Raw genomic sequence first — 18,953 nt, 5'->3', positions numbered from 1 at the left:
TTTCCTGAGATTTAAAAAAACAAAACTTCAATTAGAAAAAAAAAAATTAACAAGGTGGACTTGGTGATCATTGTACTTGGTTTTTAGGAGAATGAAATAAATCAAAAGACATTTTCAGTGTCTTTTTCAGATTTATTTTTAAAAAGCAACTTCCAGGGGTCTCTTGGGGGTAATAACAGATTCCTCCAATTCACCTATACCCTCTGGGAAGTCAGACGATAAATTTATAGTGATGCTATGTGTTAACTAAAATGCTATAGGGGCACTGTGTAGTTTGAGTAGTCAAAAGACCCCAGGATCTTGATTTTAGAAATCTCAAGTCAATTTCGTTATCTCACAGAAGGCTGAGACTAGACCTTAGAAGTGATCCGCTGTCCAAGCCCCTCATTTTACAGAAGATGAAAACAAGGCCAGGGGAGGAGGTTAAATGATTTGTTCAAATTCCACAGAAATTTTTTATGGCAACTCGGACTAGGGAGTAATGACGTGTTAACTACAGCCAGCTGAGTGCTCGCTCCTATTGGCCATTAAGAAGTTTCAAAACAAAAAAAAGTAAGAAAAAAAAGGGGGGGTGCCTGCGAGCAGAGGGAAGTAGCCGGAAGCCCTTGGATGGAACGTGGCTATTTTCATTGTTTTTTGGGGGGGGGAGGTGGAGGAGTTGGCGCGTGCGACTCGGCAGGTCAGAGAACGGTGGTGTAGACACGTCTGTCAAAACTGCCCAGTTATCACACCCACCCAGACACAAATATCCCTTCCTCAGTGCCCGACTGCAGCCAGAGGAGAAAGCCAATTACGAGCTGCACCTCCGGCCGCGCGGATCCTACCTCCTCGCGCGCCGCCTCGGCTGCGTTGGAGCGCCAGAGCCTGAACCTGGAGTAGGCAGAGAAGTTTGCGGGCTCAGGCGCCGGGCCTGGGGGAGTCCGAGGTGAGGACTGGGTCAGGCTGCTCGCTGGGATGGGGAGAGGGCGACCGTGGTCGATGCGGCGCTTCTTACCCGCCTGTGGCCCTCTCACGCCGACTAGCTTTGAAGGGTTGACACAGAAAGCTAGCCCAGCTCCTGGTCGGCTCGGTGTTGGGAGCGAGGAGCCGTAGACGCCGCGTCGCCATGGAGACGAGACTGCGCGGGCCGGGGACTGGGAAGCTGCGGAGGGGCGAGGGGGAAGGGGCGGGGCGAGCCTGGGGCGGGGCTGAGGGGGCGGGGCGGGGCTGAGGGGCGGGGCAGGGCGGGGGCGGAGCATGATCCGGGAGTCTAGGAAGGTACGCCCCCAGTGACCCGTGGCCTGTAGAGGTCGGCGGTTGGAGTCCTATCGCGCAGAGAATTGACTGCATACACCATCAGACACACTCATTTGAGAGTCCGCATGTGCACCAGTTACTCTGAGAAGGGCAGAATGGAGGGGGATTGGAATTTCGTTGTCCATACCTGATCTTATTCATGGCGGGGAGAGGGGAAAAGGCAGGGCGGCCTCGTTAGTGTTTTAAACCTAACCTATGGAGTAAAAGATGTCTTGAGTTGGGAGAGAGGGTTGTCCGTGGATGTGGATGAACCGATGTCCCCTGCAGGACTTGTTCCCCCAACCTTAGGTTGCCCTGAAAAGATTATGGGTTTCCTGGAGGGCTCTGGACGCGTTTCCCCACAGATCAGATTCAAATGATTAGAACCAGGGACCCTCCTCTCCCACTAGCGGGGGATATGAAATTGACATTGGCCAATGGAAGGTTTTACTGCTTAAATAAGTGGTTTGGTCACAGAAGAGGGTGGAGAGCATTTCTATTAGAAAATTCTAATTGTCCCTCAAGCTTGGCTTCTAGGAAGGAATTGGTTTTCTCCATTTTGGTTGCAGGGAGTCACCAGGGTCGATTTGTTGCTAGGCACCGCGTTTTGAAGGAAGCCCATTTTCTGGAATCAAATCTGGATGCGAATTTCACTAAATAGCTATATGAGGTATAATCGCTATTTAACCTCTTAGGTGCCCTCTGGGAATATGAACTTTGGTAGATGGTTGTCAGATTCAAATGACATAAGTATATAAAGCTCTGACATGTAGAGATGCTTTAAAAAATGGTAAATTTTATAATTATATTTTAATAAAATGGAACCAGGTGGACCATTTCAGGAACCAAGGGTATACGGAGATTCTGTTATTTTAAAATTCTCCTGGGATTTCCCTGGTGGCGCAGTGGTTAAAGAATCTGCCTGCCAGTGCAGGGGACACGGGTTTGATCCCTGGTCCGGCAGCAGAGCAACTGGGCCCCTGCGCCAAAACTGCTGAGCCCGCGCACCTACAGCCGGAGCTCCGCAACAAGAGAAGCCACCGCAATGAGAGGCCCGTGCACCGCAACAAAGAGTAGCCCCCTCTCGCGGCAACTAGAGAAAGCCTGCGCGCAGCAGCGAAGACCCAACGCAGCCAAAAATAAAATAAAGTAAATAAATTTTTAAAAAATTCTCTTACTCATCTGTTCACATTCACTCTAAATCTCCTTGGAGCCCTGGATGGTAGGAAAGAGGCAAAGGGAAAAAGCCAGAATGGAAGTTTGAGCATGGATGTTTCTTAGAGCGCTCAGTGAAATCCTTGACAAATACATCCCTAGCTTGATAAGGACATAGCAAACTACTACCTCCTCTGTTATCGGAACACCCTTATATCTTAAGTTTGACTGAAGACTTTTTGTTCAATAAAGGCCAAGGAAAATTCATTATATTTCTTGATCAATACCTTTTAAAACATTAGTTTTGATGAATTTGCTTACTGTTGATAAATGGGTAATGTCTGACTGGCTATTCCCATTGTCCTGCTCCAAGGAAATGTAAGAAACCCCCAAATCTAACTGATTAAACTTCCTCTTCACCCCTCTTTCCTGCAACAGAAGAGCTCAAGCCCATTTGTAGAATGCAGTGATTTCATTATTTATTTATTTATTTAATTTATTTTTGGCTGCGTTGGGTCTTCGTTGCTGTGCGCGGGCTTTCTCTAGTTGCGGTGAGCAGGGGCTACTCTTCGTTGTGGTACGCGGGCTTCTCATTGCGGTGGCTTCTCTTGTTAAGGAGCACGGGCTCTAGGTTTGCAGGCTTCAGTAGTTGTGGCTCCCAGGCTCTAGAGCACAGGCTCAGTAGTTGTAGCGCATGGGCTTAGTTGCTCCGCGGCATGTGGGATCTTCCTGGACCAGGGCTCGAACCCGTGTCCCCTGCATTGGCAGGCGGATTCTTAACCACTGCGCCACCAGGGAAGCCCTCATTATTTATTTATTGTTCCTGAAAGAAGGGACAAAAATAGTTTAATGACCTTGGAGAATAAAAGTATTTTCTCCACATGGAGAAGTGGTTAAACAGATATGGCTTCCATTTTGGGTCAGGGTCTTCAAGTGCAAAGTGGGGATGATAACATTACTTGCTCAGAACATGAACTGAGAGAAAATAAGCCCCTGACACAGAGCCTGGCACATGACAATTGATCAGCAATGCTTAGCTATTATGATTACTTTTACTATAATATTATGTATGTGAATAAAAGTCTCTGCATCCAGGGTAGCTGTAAGGATTAAAAATCATTAGGTAAAGTGCCTGGCCCAGGGCCTATTTAAACCCATGTTGGTTATTTTATTTCTCTCTGATGAAAAAACATTACATTTCATCTTTGTATAACTTTAAAAATAATTCACCTGAAATATTTTTTTGTTTTTTAAAAATTTTGTATATACATGAGATGATGTTCACTAACTTATTGTGGTAATCATTTCATGATGTATGTAAGTCAAATCATGATGCTGTACACCTTCAACTTATACAGTGCTGTATATCAGTTATATCTCAATAAAACTGGAAGATTAAAAAAAGAAATTATGAGAGAAAGGGAGGTGTCCCTGCCCCTCAATATTCTGTGATTAGATGTCACCACTGGTGTATAATTTCTATCAGTTGTGGGCTTCTATGTCACTGTTCCTCAAACACTGAGTGAATTTGGCCAGTTCTGGGGCCCTAGACCTTTGGATGCTTTGGAGCTTTACACCTGTAGGCAGGGGACTAAGCAGTGTGGACTTAAGTGGTGTATTTTATAGTGAATAAAAGGATGGCAAGCTTAAAAAAAGAAAGAATTCACCTATCTCTATAACTTTTGTACAGAAGTTATTTTTGGTGTTATACTCAAGCGTAGAGCACAATTTAGCTCTGGCTGGTGCATTCAGGCCGCTGAATAAATTACAAAAGTATGTATCTAGTGAGGGTTTATTCTAACAAAGTGAAGGGGAAAAGCCAAACACACTTATAAAAATGTTCAATCACCCCACGACAACTATCTTAAACTCACTATTTTGAATGGTTAATTTTTTTTATCACAGATCTAATTGTTAGCAGAGCATCATAAAAAATGTTTAACATTTAGTGTTTTTCTGATTATAAAAGTAGTACGTGCTCATGACAGACAGTTTGCAAGATGAAGAGAAACACAAAGAAAACAATAAAAACCACCTTAGTCAATAATTTATTTTTCCTTCTAGCCTTTTTGTGTGCGTGTATATATTTACTTTATAAAACTTGTATTAGATAGTGTACACATTGTTAGCATTCCTCTTTGCTTAACATTCTCTCCAATGTCTTAATATGTCCCCAATGTCTTTAATAAGTCTTCAAAAAACATTTTTAGTGGCCATACATTATATAGTATGTATAAACCACAATTTATCCATCATTTATTCAACCAGTCTCCAATTCGGAAATTTCCGACTCTTCTCTGGTAATTCCTTCTTTCAAGAGTATTTATTGAGTGCTTATTTTATATTAGACACTATGCTAGGCCTAAGATTTAAGTGGCGAACAGTAACTATAAAAATAAGGTTTTGATGACATCTTTGTAAATAAATCTTTAATGGCATCTTTCATTCTTGGACTGAATTTCTAGGATTATGAAAACATAACTTCAAAAAGCAATTTTCCAGCTTCAAAGGCAAACTTAAGGAATAAAATTCTGAACTGTAAAATATTAACTTTCTGGAAAATTACCAACAACAGAATTAATATTTATTTTGTGCAAAGTGTGAACTTACCCAGAAGATGCTTTCTCGTTAGTGTCTGTGAAACATCAAGGGTATTTGAAGTGTATTGACTTTGGCTTTTCCCTCTAATTCTTTGCAGGATTTGCAGGTTTTCTCAATAGTGTGAGATCGTTTGAAGTATATGTAAATTGCCTTGCTTCCTCCTCTCACAGTTAAAATGTTAACTATTTTATTTCCAGCTTTCCTCTTGTAAACATAAGGCTTTTCTACATTTCTTTCACTAACCTTCCTGTGTGAAACATTTTGTATCTTTACACTTTTTAACCTAAAGGCAGACTTCTTTTTTCTAAACCCAAGTTATAACATATACATTCTTATAAGACACTAGATTTAACATATTCTGTGGTTAATTTTGGCCAAGAAACATCATGTAAGTTAACCAATGTATTTAGGGAATTTCATAGTAGAGGTTATTAAAGGTAATAATCCCCCCCAAACACACACACAGACACACACAGACACACAGACACACACAGACACACACACATCCTACTATTCTTTGACGATTAAATGTTCATATATAAGGTTGAACCCTATGAAATTGCCATTTGTGAATTAAAAATGGTCAACCAACTTCATATGGTTCTGTCTATATAAATATTTCATTAACTAGTTTATAATTTTTCAACTTTCTCCAAATAGTGAACTTCCTGATTACCATACTAAGGATACTAAGGATATCCTTTATTATTGTACAAGATTATGTTTGCTTTGACTTTCATAAATGTTGGAATCCAGTCAGGAGAGTGCCATAAAATGTTTGTTAATTATTGCAGAGACAGTAGAGGGAGCCTGGAGCCAAAACGTTGTTATTTTAGGTCTCGTGTAAATGATGATTGTCTTCCAATTCTTGATGTGTGGATGAATTTAAATATTAGTATATATGTGAAATAGCAATCTTTTTTTTTCTTAAAGGTCGGTTGTACTTAATCACTTCAATAAGATGGGAAGGGGAAGGTTGGCCACCAGTTCAGGCTAGACCCCATCAGGGTTCACAGTGGAACCAACCTGAACCCCACTGTTCTCTGCTCTTCCCTGAGTCATGCTGAAGACAGCATGTGGCCACACTGACAAATTTGTGCTCCACAGATTTCCCTCTTTCAACCCATAATGTGGATCACCCCATTTCCATGGGCATTATATCCTGATTCTTCTTCGTCTTTTTTTTTTTTTTTTTTTTCAGTTTGGGCATGCAGCAAGGCATGCGGGATCTTAGTTCCCAGACCAGGGATGGAACCCGTGCCCGCTGCAGTGGAAGCACGGAGTACTAACCACTGGACCTCCAGTGAAGTCCCTCCTGATTCTTCTTTATTCCATCAGAACTTCCAAATATGTTATCATCTCCAATTGTGTGTCTTAATTTAAGGTGATTGTAGTTTAGTTGATTGTTTCCTCCAGGCATATAAGGAGGCACTTTGATCCTGTCTTCAACTCACATCCTTCTGGGAAGGTTTGTAATAAATGACCAATCCTTTCACAGAGTGGGAAACATCATTAGCCTTAATTAATAACATTGTCTCTTGCTGACCTCTCCTGGACCATCTTTATCCTCATTCCAATCTTTTGTTAATTCCACCCCCTACCCTGCTGTTACAAAAAGGTCCCCAAGGTAGTTGGTGGTGACACCACTCTTCTTCACTGTGGGTAGTCTACAGAGGGCTCCAAGTCCCTGAGGTAACATGAGTCCCTAAATCTAGAGGTAAGATGAATACCCTCTCTACTGTAAAAACCTTACAGGAAGCCACAGAATTTAGATACAACCAATTTGCTGTGGCAGGGTTTCCTAACTGGTGTTAAGGGGAAATTCTTTTGATGTGTTAATAACATCCAGAGAAAAAAGTATTCTCTAGGAAAATAGTTTGTTTACCAGGGTGGGGATTTTTTGTTTTTTATTTTTGTTTTTTTGGTTTGTTTTTATTTTTGTTTTGCTTAACGTAGGGAGTCTCAGAGAAAGACTTTGTCAGTCTCTCAGAGGGAGATTTCAAATGTATAGCCTTTCTCAAATTTGTTTTACTAGGAAATTTCACTTCTCTTCTTAGGGTCATTTGGGAATTCTTAGAATACTAGATACTTCCTTTGTGATTTGGAAGATAGCTCCAAGTGAGAAAAATGCCCTTTCTCTCCCCAACTCAATCAGGAGTCAGCTAACCTAAAATTCTAATGGAAAAAGCAAACAAATCTGGGAATTTTAACCAACTATTTATAAGAGGAAGGGTGATATTGTAAAAACTAAATACAAGTAGAAGAATTTTTCATGAAAGCTGGAAAAGCGGATGTTGGAAAAAATAACCCGTTAGAGTGTAACCCTCTTTTTTTTTTTAAACTACTTCTTTCCTCTCAATTAAAAAACAAGCTTAAGTCAAATAGCCTTAAAACAAACCAAAATAAATAAAAAACAAAACACTTGGCCCTTGAAAGTGCCCTCTTTCCCTCTCCTCTGTGCGAGTCTCCTTACCCATCGGCATCCATCTTCTAATTTTCAGTCACTGCCCAGCGTTGCTGAAACTGCTCTGGTAAACGGTGCCAGCTTCAATGGGGTGGGGTGGGGGGACCTTCTGGTTCCTGCCTTACTAGAGCAGAGGCTGCATTTGACACAGTTACTTCTCACTCCTTTTTGAAACTCTAATCTTTTAGCTTTCATACACATCTTTCTCTCAGTTCTCCTAATTCATGGGCTTCTTCGTAGTGTTTTCTGCCAGTGTGGACCCTCTAAAAACCTTGATGTGCCCCAAGATCCTACTCCACATCATCTCCCTGGGGATTCAGCCACACTAATGGCTCTATCACCCACGTGCTGACTAGCCTTAAACTTTCCACTGGGGGCTTCCCTGGTGGCGCAGTTGTTAAGAATCCGCCTGCCAATCCAGGGGACACGGGTTCGAACTCTGGTCCAGAAAGATCCCACATGCTGCGGAGCAACTAAGCCCGTGCACCACAACTACTGAACCTGTGCTCTAGAGCCTCCGAGCCACAACTACTGAGCCCACATGCCACAACTACTGAAGCCCGCGCACCTAGAGCCCGTGCTCTGCAACAAGAGGAGCCACCGCAATGAGAAGCCCGCACACCGCAACGAAGAGTAGCCCCCACTCACCGCAACTAGAGAAAGTCCGTGCGCAGCAACGAAGACCCAACGCAGCCAAAAATAAATTTATAAAAAAAGAAAAAGAATCAACTCAAGGGCTACTTTAAACAAACAAACAAACTTTCCACTGGGCTTCAGGCTCATATAATCTAACTATGTGCTGGACAGACGCACTTAAATATCCCACAGGCATCTCAAATTCTGTCTAAACCTGAACTTATTAATTTTCCCTCTGTCCTAAATGTCACTGAGTCACCATGACCTTCCTGTCATTAAATCCAACAGGAATTTTTCATTTCATCTTATTTGACTTTTCAGCCATATTTGACACTGTTAATACTCCCTTATTCACAAAACACCTCTTGGTTTCTGTGGGTCTATTCCTTGTTGCTGTGGCACTATACCTTCCTGATTTTCATCCTATCTCTCTAGCTACCACTTTTTTTTCTTTTGGCCAGCTTTTGTTTCTCTACCTGAAATTTAAATATTAGAATTTCTTGACTCTTTCCTGGGCTCCTGCATCAGTGAGTGATATATTGTTGCATAACCTCAAAATTTTGTGGCATAAACCTAGCAGATATTTTATTTGTTCATGATTCTGTGGGTCAGCAAATTGGGTCTGGCTTGGCTGAGGGGTTCTCCTGCTCTTGCCTGTGGTCACTCAGGCAGCAAAAGTCATCTAATAGCAAATTGAGGCCTGGCTGATCTAACATGAACTTATGAACATGTGCGGTGGTTAGCGGTGGCTGCTGGCTGAACTTCCCTCTCATTGTCACTTATGCTTAAGAAGGCTCATTTAGGCTTCTTAACATGGCAGTCTCAAGGGCAAGAGTGGAAGCTGAAGGCGTCTTGATATCTAGGCTCTGATTCCCCCAACATTACTTTCCCTGTTTTCTATTGGTCCAAGCAAGTCACAACGCTGGTCCAGCTTTAAGAGATCTGGAGAAATAAAGTCTACCTCTTCATAGGAGACAAAATCATATTGTAAAGAGTCATGCAAACCAGGATGAGAGGAATATGTGGCCTTTTTTTTTTTTTTTACAGTATACTACAACCCCCTTCTTACTGTGTATTACAATCTTACTCTGTATTCATTTCCTAACAGAGCTCATACATTCATCTGGCTCATTACCCACGGATAACACCATCAACAACTCCCTAATATATGTGTCCTTCCAGACCTTACCTCTGAACGTGTATAGCATGTTCCTCCTTAACCTCTTCACTTGGATATATCAATAATACTTCAAGCTCATCAGCTCTAAAAATATAGTAATGATCTTCCTCCAGAAATGTTGTCCTACTTCAGTGTTTACTATCTTAGTGAGTACAACCATTAGCAAGAAGCCTGGACAAATACCTCTTTTTTATTTCCCATTTCTAGTCCATAACTGAGTTAAGTCATGTCATCCTGAATAACTCTCCACGCCATGTGCTTTTCTCCATGTCTACTTCTACCACTTTAGACCAAACTACCAGCACCCCTTACTTGAATTACTGCAACATTCTCGTAAGGTCACTACAGCCACTCTTGTCTCCTCCACCAAATCTATTCTCCAAGAGCCGGTGTGGTCTTTTAAAATGTAATTTGAGAACTTTTTGCTCAAGATGACAGACTACACACATATTTATCACCTCTTCCTGCCAACACCCTTATAAAGATCATATAAAAATAAAAAAGGTCTAAATCTACAGCAAAGAGAATGGGGGTAGACAGACTGGTCTTAGAGAGTATGATGAGGCAGGAGCTAAAGTCTATAGAAAAATGTACTGCTACAGAATCTAGTAGCGCATTGTGATTACATTTTCTTTCTTGAACGGTCTTTTTTTTTTTTCTTTCTTTCTGTTTTGTTTTGTTTTGTTTTTTTTTCTGTTGTTCATTGTCTGCCTGTATCACATCTTTAAATTCTCAAAACTACATGCTTGGTTAAATCCACAACCCTGGTTAAATCCAGTTCTCTACCTTCTTCCTGCCTGTATCAGCTCAGCTGACTGTGGCTAATGGAAAACACACGGCTAGTTTCACTTTCAATTCATTATGGTTAACCACAAGGGGGTGGTCAGTGCTGCCCTACCACCATGCCGCATGCCACATGTCCATCTGCTCTCCCTCTCCTGCACCAGTGGTCTTCAAACTGTGGTTGCTTTCAAGAAGAGAATAGTTAAGGGAATGGGCTCCTGGATGCTCAACATCTGTCTGGACTCTTTCTTAAAAAGTTTCTGCTTCTCCTCTCACTTTACAAAAGAAAGGCATACCTCTCACCCACCTTAAACCTCAGAGGTGGCCCCCATGCTGTACATGCCTCCTGGGCCAAGCCAAAGGGCAGTTATTTTTCATGATGGAGCAAGTTGTCATAAACATGTTGGATTGTTTGTCTTCCTCTGTTCTAAGTATATTTCAGTTAAAGGGAAACCAGCATTAGAAATAGGGTATTTTTGGCCCACACTGATATGTTTTCAGTGTAATATATCATTGAGTGGGGTGGTGGAAGTGATGACAGTTTTCGTTGAAAGACCTAGTCTCCTCCACCCCTGGGACTATTGTCAAGATCCTAGAGCATTCTTGGGGGGGAGTTCAGGAGAACAAAGAGGCTTGGTGAAAAATATTGAATGCTAAAAATAGCTTTTAAGATGTATTTAGTATTGGCAAATCTTTTTAGCTATTCTCAGTATTCATCCTTAGGGCCATGCCATTAGCTAGAAAGAAAAGAATTTGAACAGCAAATCAGTGTAAGTTAATAACACTGATTCTTTACAGAGTAACTGGAATGATTTCTGGGACTACTAATTTTTAGTAGATGCATTAGATAAAAGCTACAGATAAAACTTTTATGTGATTTCCTTCAGATTGGGTGTACATTATTAAATCATGTAGTTAGTACCTATTTTATTAAATCATATCATGAAATATTTATTTCAATTGCAGTTAATCCTCATCTTCTAAAGTGTTAAATATTGTCTACCTCCTATTAAAATAATGGTTGCTAGATTCAAATTTTTTTTTTTTCTAGCTGGTTATACATTTCAATTTTGTTAAACAAATAGAAAAATGTAATTATGATGTCTAATTAAATGAATGGAGTTGTTTCTAATTTTTATTTGAAATTTTAATTAAATTATTCTCAAAAACAGAATGTTAGAGATCAATATATGCACATAAATATAAATGCTATTATTTAAATAAACAATAACAAGACTAGTTAGCAATGACAATTAGAAGTGATTAATAGTAGGAATAATTAAACAAATATACGTAGAAAAATATAACAATATTTTAATAGTTCTCCTTTGATATAGCAACTTATTTTATCTTTTTAAAATACTCTATATTGGATATTTAAATTTTGTAGGCTATGTTATTGTATATTCTTAAGATCTATAAACATATTTTAAAAGGAGAATATAAATACAAAGTACTAATTAAACAGATATTATCTGTATTTAATAAAAAATAACAATGACATGTTTTCTTCTGTTTCATGATGTAGTAAGTTATTTTATTTTTTATTTTTATTTGTTTATTTATTTTTATAAATTTATTTATTTATTTATTTATTTTTGGCTGTGTTGGGTCTTCGTTGCTGCGCACGGGCATTTCTCTAGTTGTGGTGAGCGGGGGCTACTCTGCAGTGCACGGGCTTCTCATTGCGGGGGCTTCTCTTGTTGTGGAGCACGGGCTCTAGGCACGCGGGCTTTAGTAGTTGCGGCACACGGGCTTAGTTGCTCCGTGCCATGTGGGAATTTCCCGGACCAGGGCTCGAACCCATGTCCCCTGCATTGGCAGGCAGATTCTTAACCACTGCACCACCAGGGAAGTCCTATAGTAGGTTATTTTTAATCTTTCTCTTTTCTTTTCCACTAATATTTCTATGAACTGCCTACAGCCTTTAAGACATCCATTTTTCCTTTTATGTAGTGGTAAAACTACAGTCGAATGTAAATTTTTTTTGACTTGCAGCTCTGCTATTATCAAGTCCATGTTATAGAAGTTTATAGACTGAATAGAACTTGCCAAGATTTACATTTGCACTCTCTGCTGAATCTGCAGACAGATAAACTCTAGCTTTTATTTGGACAAGATATCAACAATATTTTGTTTTCTACAGTTTTATTAAAATCTTCATAAAAAATCAAGAGAATGATTTGAAACTCCATTTTCAAATTAAAATACCTAAGAGTGGGTAAACATTTTTTTGTTGCTGTTATTTGACTCATTTCTATGTAATGTAGAAAGCATGATCATAGGTAAGATTTGACAGAATGAGCTCTGCACCATAAGGGGCTGTACTGGATTCAATAGTGTTCCCCCAGAAGTCATGTCCACCTGGAACCTCTGAATGTGACCTTATTTGGAAATAGGGTCAAGTTAAAAGGAGGTCATACTGGAATAGGGTGGGCCCTCAATCCAATATGACTGGTGTTCTTGTAAGAAGGAAATTTGCCCACAGATACACACACACACACACACACACACACACACACGCACAGAGGGAAGATGGCCATGGGGAGATGGGGGCAGAAATTGGAGTGATGAACCTAGAAGCCAAGGAGTGCCAAGGAGTGCCAGAGCCGCCAGAAACTAGGAGAGAGGCACAAAACAGATACTTCCCTAGAACCTCAGTGGCAGCATGGCCCTGCTGACAGCTTGATTTTGGACTTCTAGTCTCCAGAACTGTGAGGATTAATTTTTTGCTTGTTTGTTTTAAACCACCTGGTTTGCACTACGTTGCTATGGCAGCCCTAGCAACTTAATACAGAGGCCGACGTACCTGTTCTCAAATTTCCCCACAGGACATTTTAGTTCCAACCTGTGAATCAGTATATGGTACTCTACTCAGTTCCACAGCGCCACAAAGGGAATGATACAATCGTGCGTGTTGGTCGTGTGGTTAGCCCAAATTAATTCTGTACTCACTATTTTCAACTGAACATTGGTGTTTCTTTGGGAGACCACAAAACCGTTTGATTAATTTAGAGGTATTTCCCTGTCTAATCCCAGACTTGTGAAATTCACTCTCCATATGTGTCTCCACAGTCATCTCCTCTGCCATGTCCAATCCAAAATTATTTTCTGCATGTTGTACAGCATGCTCTGGTTCGGCTCTTTTCCTCCCTAATCCAGCTGTATGTGTCCTTCCTTCTATCATTAAAACAACCCTGTCTGGGACTTCCCTGGTGGTCCAGTGTTAAGACTCCACAGGGGCGCTTCCACCACAGCAGCCCAGGTTCCACCCCTGGTCAGGAACTAGGATCCCACAGGCTGCACGGAATGGCCAAAATGTAAAAAAACAAAAGCAAAAACAAACAAAAAAACAACCCATTTAGCCTCCTGTTTCAGTGATATCTGGGTCATGCCTGTGATATCACAGTAGTTCCCATCTTCATGATCTGAACTTTCAGAAAACATTGTCCCAATATTCACATTAAAAATTAACCTAGCACTATCTCTGCAATAGGAGAGTGGCTCCATTTTGATGTTTGACAGCTAAGAGCTTTAGACCTTATCCCTTCATCTCCCCGTCTGCCCTACATCTGGGCAAGCTGCTAAGAAAGCCTGAGCGCTCTCTCCTTTGGTGCTGGTGGGAGAGTCAAGCCACACAAGTCCCTACTTGTACTGGGAATCCTCACCGCCCCCATCCCCTTGCCATAATAAAAACCCCAAGCCAGTATGTGTCCTATCTCAGCTCTCTCAAGGCATTCTGGACCTGCTTGAGAGGCCTGCCCTGCCCTTCTCAGGGACCTCAGTGGTGTAAATAATTAATCTTTCCAAAGCCTCTTGGTGTGTGCATCAGTATCAATGTCCCAACCAAATTTGGGGGTGGGGATCTATCCTGATTATTCAAGATGGCCTCTATAATCTTAATTCAAAGCACAACAGTTAATTCATAGGCCAGGTCAAACTTGGACTGTTAATGCCATGATCACACACACTTATATTGCACACCTAACTCACATCACTGGAAATGAGGCAACAATGGGTGACCCATTATTGTAAACTGCAAATCGTGGTTGCCAACATCAGTGGTGAGGCGAAAAATCAGTGAGTGACGGTGATGACAGACAGTTCATGCTGTATCCATTTGACACTAAAAACAGCCCTGCTTTCAGTCCTTATATTTTTGGTCACTGTATGGGTGTTGTACTACCCCTACTCCTCAATACTTCACCCATCACCGAAACCCAGAACTTTTCGCATCCTTGGGAGGGGCTTCCCAGGACACAAGACTTTCAGTGCTAAAACTGGGATTATTACAATGAGAGACCTTAAACAAGCACTGTTTGGTTAACCCCCATCGAATTCCTGGCCAACAGAAACCATGAGACATGATAATTAATTCTTGTTTTTTTAAGCCACTAAGTTTTGTGGTGATTTGTTACGCAGTAATAGAGAACTGAAACAGCAACTCAAACTGCCTAAGTTGGGTCCCTGATCTTTTCCCTCAAACCTATTCTTCCCAGTCTTCCCTTCTACTTATATGACAGCTCCTTTCTTCCAGTTGCTCAGTTCAAAACCTTTATAGTCATTCTTGGCTCCATTTTTTCTCTCTCACATCCAACTATTCACTAATCATGTTGGTTCTACCTTCAAAATATATCCAGATTCTGACCACTTCTCCTATCCTTCACTGCTACAACCCTACTTCAAGCCACTGTCATCTCTTGCTTAGATTATTTCAATTATCTCCTAACTAGTTTCCCTACTTCCTCCCTTGTCCCCTTCAGTCTCTTTCCAACACAATATCCAGAGTGATCCTGTTAAAATGTACATTAAATTGTGTCACTCCATTGCTCAAAACTCTCTCAAGGTTTCCCATCTCTCCTATAATAAAAGTCAAAGTCCTTGCTATGACTTACACAGTCCTACACTATCTGCTTCCCATTACTTCTTTCTTTGTTCCTCTCTAAGTCTCCCTCTTGGTCAGTCTGCTCCAGCCACATGAGCTTCCTTGCTCTTGTTCGAACACAATAAGCACATTCATGCCTTAGGGCTATTGTACTTTCTGTCCCCTTTGCCTAGGATGCTGTTCCCTTTGCCTAGAATGCTGTTCCCTTTGCCTAGATGGTTGCTTGTTTTGCTCCCTTGCTTTCTGGAGGCTACCTTCTCAGTGAGGCCTTCCCTGCTCAGAACACCTAAAATTGCAACCCCCAGCCTGAGTCTTCCTATTCTCCTTCCTTGCTTTACTTTCCTCGCAGTACTTTTCATTATCTGTCATACCATACATTCTATATATTTACCTTGTTAATTGTTTGTCTCCTCCACTGAAATGAAAGTTCTGAGAGGGCAAGGATTTCTGTCTGTTCTGTTCATTGTGTTATCCCTAGAGCCTAGAGAACAGTGCCTGAGACACAGCAAACTCTCAAGAAACTTATGGTTCAATGAACAGTCATCATAGTATATGCACTGTATATACTATACATAGTATATACACACATTGATTTTCAAATATAGAATCAACACTTAGGAAGATAATAGAAGACAATCATGATTACAGAACAGAATGCAAGTTCTGTCAACCTTAAGGATGTGAAAGTATGATGCAGCGGTTTAGGGATGGAAGGAGGAGGAGAAGTACAAAGAAGGAAGGAGTGCCAGTATCTCCGTCCTGTAAAATATCAGAACCAAGAGATACTCTCTCTGGTGGTTGGAAAAAGAAGTAAAGTTATAAGCACAAAATCGAAAGTTAGAAGCATAACTAAAAGAACTAAGAACAACGAGTTCACTGTAGGAACATGGGAGAGAGATGCGAATGGTGATCTTAAGTCATAGTTGTAAGTCAACAGGTAATATTGGCAATATCTATCTTGGCCTGATTTCCCTAGAAAACAGAGCTTGAGGCAAAGCTTAAGGGCTTATGCTTTATTAGGAGGTACAACCCCAGTTCTGTGAGAGTTAGGGAGGAAGACAGGCAGAGAAGATCTGGCAGCAAGTACAAGGTGATGAGTTACTGCACTGGCCATTGCTGCATAAAATGCCATGAATAACCAGAGCTGGTTCCTCAGCAGGTGACCACTCAGTCACAAAGAACCTCTTTGGACAGGCTGGATGGAAATATTGTGCCAGAACAATCCATCAGAGGGAGAAAGGAAGAGAAAATATATCTCCCCTCTGTCTTTGCCTTCTCTCTTCCACTGGTCAAAATTTGCTGCCTGGAGAGTTTACTCTCCCATGCATGCAGGTTGTGTCACTCGGGCCCTGTAGTAGCCATTGGGGAAGTAGATCTGGGCATGTGGCCTGATGGCCTGCTGCAGTGGAAACAGAAGTTCAGACTTAGTTGGTGACCATTGGGATGGCCTGGGTGGAGTGAGCTGGGAGACTGGGAGAAAGGTAAGGCTGAGGAAATCTGAGTAAGCACATATGATATATCTGATATAATGCCCAAATCTGATAAATCAAGAGACACAGATATAAGCATTTTTTGGAGATAAGAAGGAAACTATCAGAAGAATGGAACCAGAAGAGATTTAAAGTGGCTCCCTCTGTGGTGGGGAAGAGGCTGGAGAGCAGAACGTTGCTTATTGTTACGATTAGCTCTTCTGGACAATTTTTTTAATGCGTGAATTACATTGATAAACATTATTTTTTAAAACCTCACAAACTAGGTTTTATCACTCCCTTTTCCCAAATTCTTCAATGACGCCCCATTGCTTTTAGGATAGTTGAACATGTTGAACAAAGTATTTCCAAAGGAAACATTAGCTCTCAGATACTGCAAATTAATATTCTTGATATCTGTATCATCTAAATTTGTTCTATTATAAATGTACTATTCAAATGCCAGTGATTTTGTACTAACCCTGCCACAGGTACAGTATTTAAAGGAAAAAAGTGCAATTGCCCATGCTGAGTTTTGGAAGTTTCAGTTTTGAACTAAAGTCCCTGACACTCAGGGGCCTGCAGGCCTCTCCAGCTCACTGTAAACTATTCCCTCTTGCTTTCTGCTCAAGCCATATCGGTCACCTTTCTGTTTTGTGGACCCCCCCACTCTTCCACCTCAGGGCTTTTGCACCAGAATGCTCTCTTTACTACCCATGATCCCCCTCGCCATCCAATCGCTCAACATACCAACTCCAGTCTTTATACAGAGCTTCAGGTTCCACACATCACCTACATGATATTTGCCAACTCAAGATGTAATGCTTACCGTATTATTTTACCTTAAATTGATAGCTTTGTTAAACTTAAAAACTTTCATTTTACAAGGAAACTTTATCTGCCAACAACAATGGAAAACCAACATCACCTGTCATAAATTGCAAAACTATAAAATAAATACATAACAAGGACAATAATAATACTGGCTTGGCCAAAAGGTTCGTTCGGGTTTTTCCATAAGACGTTATGAAAAACCCGTACGAACCTTTTGGCCAATGCTATAGCTCTCTGTATCACTAGTGGTCCGTGTAACATGCTTTGCAACACCCTAGTTTAGTTACCTGACTTTTTTCTCATTTTTGAGTTATTAGTTTAAATATTCTTTTTTTTTTTTTTTTTTCAGGGAAATCTCTCATTCCCTAACAGGACCAAGCTCCTGTGTTGTGCACTTACACAGCTCCTGGGCCATTGCTGTATAATGCTTATGAACTTAGAGCACCTGTGGTTATGTACTTGTGGAATTATTTTTAAATGTCTGCCTCTCCCACCGGGCTTAAACTTCATGAGAACAGGATGTGTGTTCATTTTGCTCATCTCACATCTCCTCCGTATATTTCCAGCGTGGAACCCATTGTTAACGTTTTAAAAAGACTCATGGAATGAATAAATGAATACCTGTATGAGATTATCACCTGACATCAATCAACTTCCTTTGTTTTGTTTCCATGCCCACCAATCCATCTTCTGAGTGTCTTCAAATTCTTTCTGAAAGGAAGCAGGGTAAAAATAAGTAATGTGGGAATGAAGGAGTAGAGGGATGCCAGGAAGAGGGTGGCCTGGAGTGGCAAATTAGAGTTACCAAAAATGGCTGCAACACTATCTCCTATCCCATGTGTCCTTGTGCAGAGGGACTTTGTCACTCTCCCTTTAAGAGTTGAGCCTGATTCCCTCCCCTTGAATCTAGGTCAGGCTGAGTGACTCACTTAACCAACACATGTGACTTCCAAGGCAGGTCAGAAAAGGCTTGTAGCTTCCACCTGTCTCTCTCAGAACACTCACTGCCTGGCTGCATGTCTCAGGACCCTCCCTCACAGAGCTCAGCCAATGGTTGTGAAGAGCTGTGAAGAGCCTAAGCCAGTGGTTGCCAGCCCCACCTGAGCCCAATCTTCAAGTCACCTCAGCTCAGGCATCAGGATGTGTGAATGAGGCAGCCTCCTGGTGGGTCCCCCCTCAGCCATTAAGTTTTCACAGCTGAGGCCCCAGATGTTGTGGATCAGAGACAAGCCATCCTTATTAACCCTGTCGGAATTCCTGACCCACAGAATCTGTGAGCATAATAAGATGACTGTTGTTTTATGCCACTAAGTTTTGGGGTGGTTTTTACACAACAATAGATAACGAGAATAGAGTTTGGTACCCGGACATGGGATTCTCCCATAACAAAACCCCAAACCATAACCCATTGGCTTTTGACTGGGAAGCAGGAAGAAGCTTGTGGAAATAAAGGAAGACCAACCAAATGAGAACAAGCAAAGGCTATCTATTCAAAACTTGCTATAGCAAGGGAGTCAGCCACGATCACCTGCGTTTTGGCAGACACTCAAAGGCAGGCGGAGGAGTGGGACAGTTTTACAGTGGAAAAAAGGGGAAGACTTCAAATATGCCCTGATTGGAGGCTGTTGGCATGGTGATACTACAAGCAGACTGACTAGAAGTGGGAAATCC

The 18,953-nt window shown here is 41.3% G+C and overlaps 1 protein-coding gene across 4 annotated transcripts in view; it reads right to left on the bottom strand.

Moving 5' to 3' along the window:
- The window catches only part of ERICH2 (glutamate rich 2), a 30,318-nt gene extending 29,178 nt beyond the window's left edge, over window positions 1–1,140 (bottom strand). For 3 of the 4 annotated variants that reach the window (XM_036858152.1, XM_036858151.1, XM_036858154.1), the window contains exon 1: window positions 825–1,140. The gene's annotated coding sequence lies outside the window, so the exon portion shown is untranslated. The remainder of the gene's footprint in view (window positions 1–824) is intronic. The other variant, XM_036858153.1, reaches the window with a different exon arrangement.
- Between the last annotated feature and the right edge of the window lie 17,813 nt (window positions 1,141–18,953).

The sequence above is a fragment of the Balaenoptera musculus genome, chromosome 7, assembly GCF_009873245.2.
Source record: "Balaenoptera musculus isolate JJ_BM4_2016_0621 chromosome 7, mBalMus1.pri.v3, whole genome shotgun sequence".
Taxonomy (NCBI): Eukaryota; Metazoa; Chordata; class Mammalia; order Artiodactyla; family Balaenopteridae; genus Balaenoptera; species Balaenoptera musculus.
The sequence above is the reverse complement of the archived record's forward strand: the minus strand, read 5'-3'. Positions and strand labels throughout refer to the sequence as shown.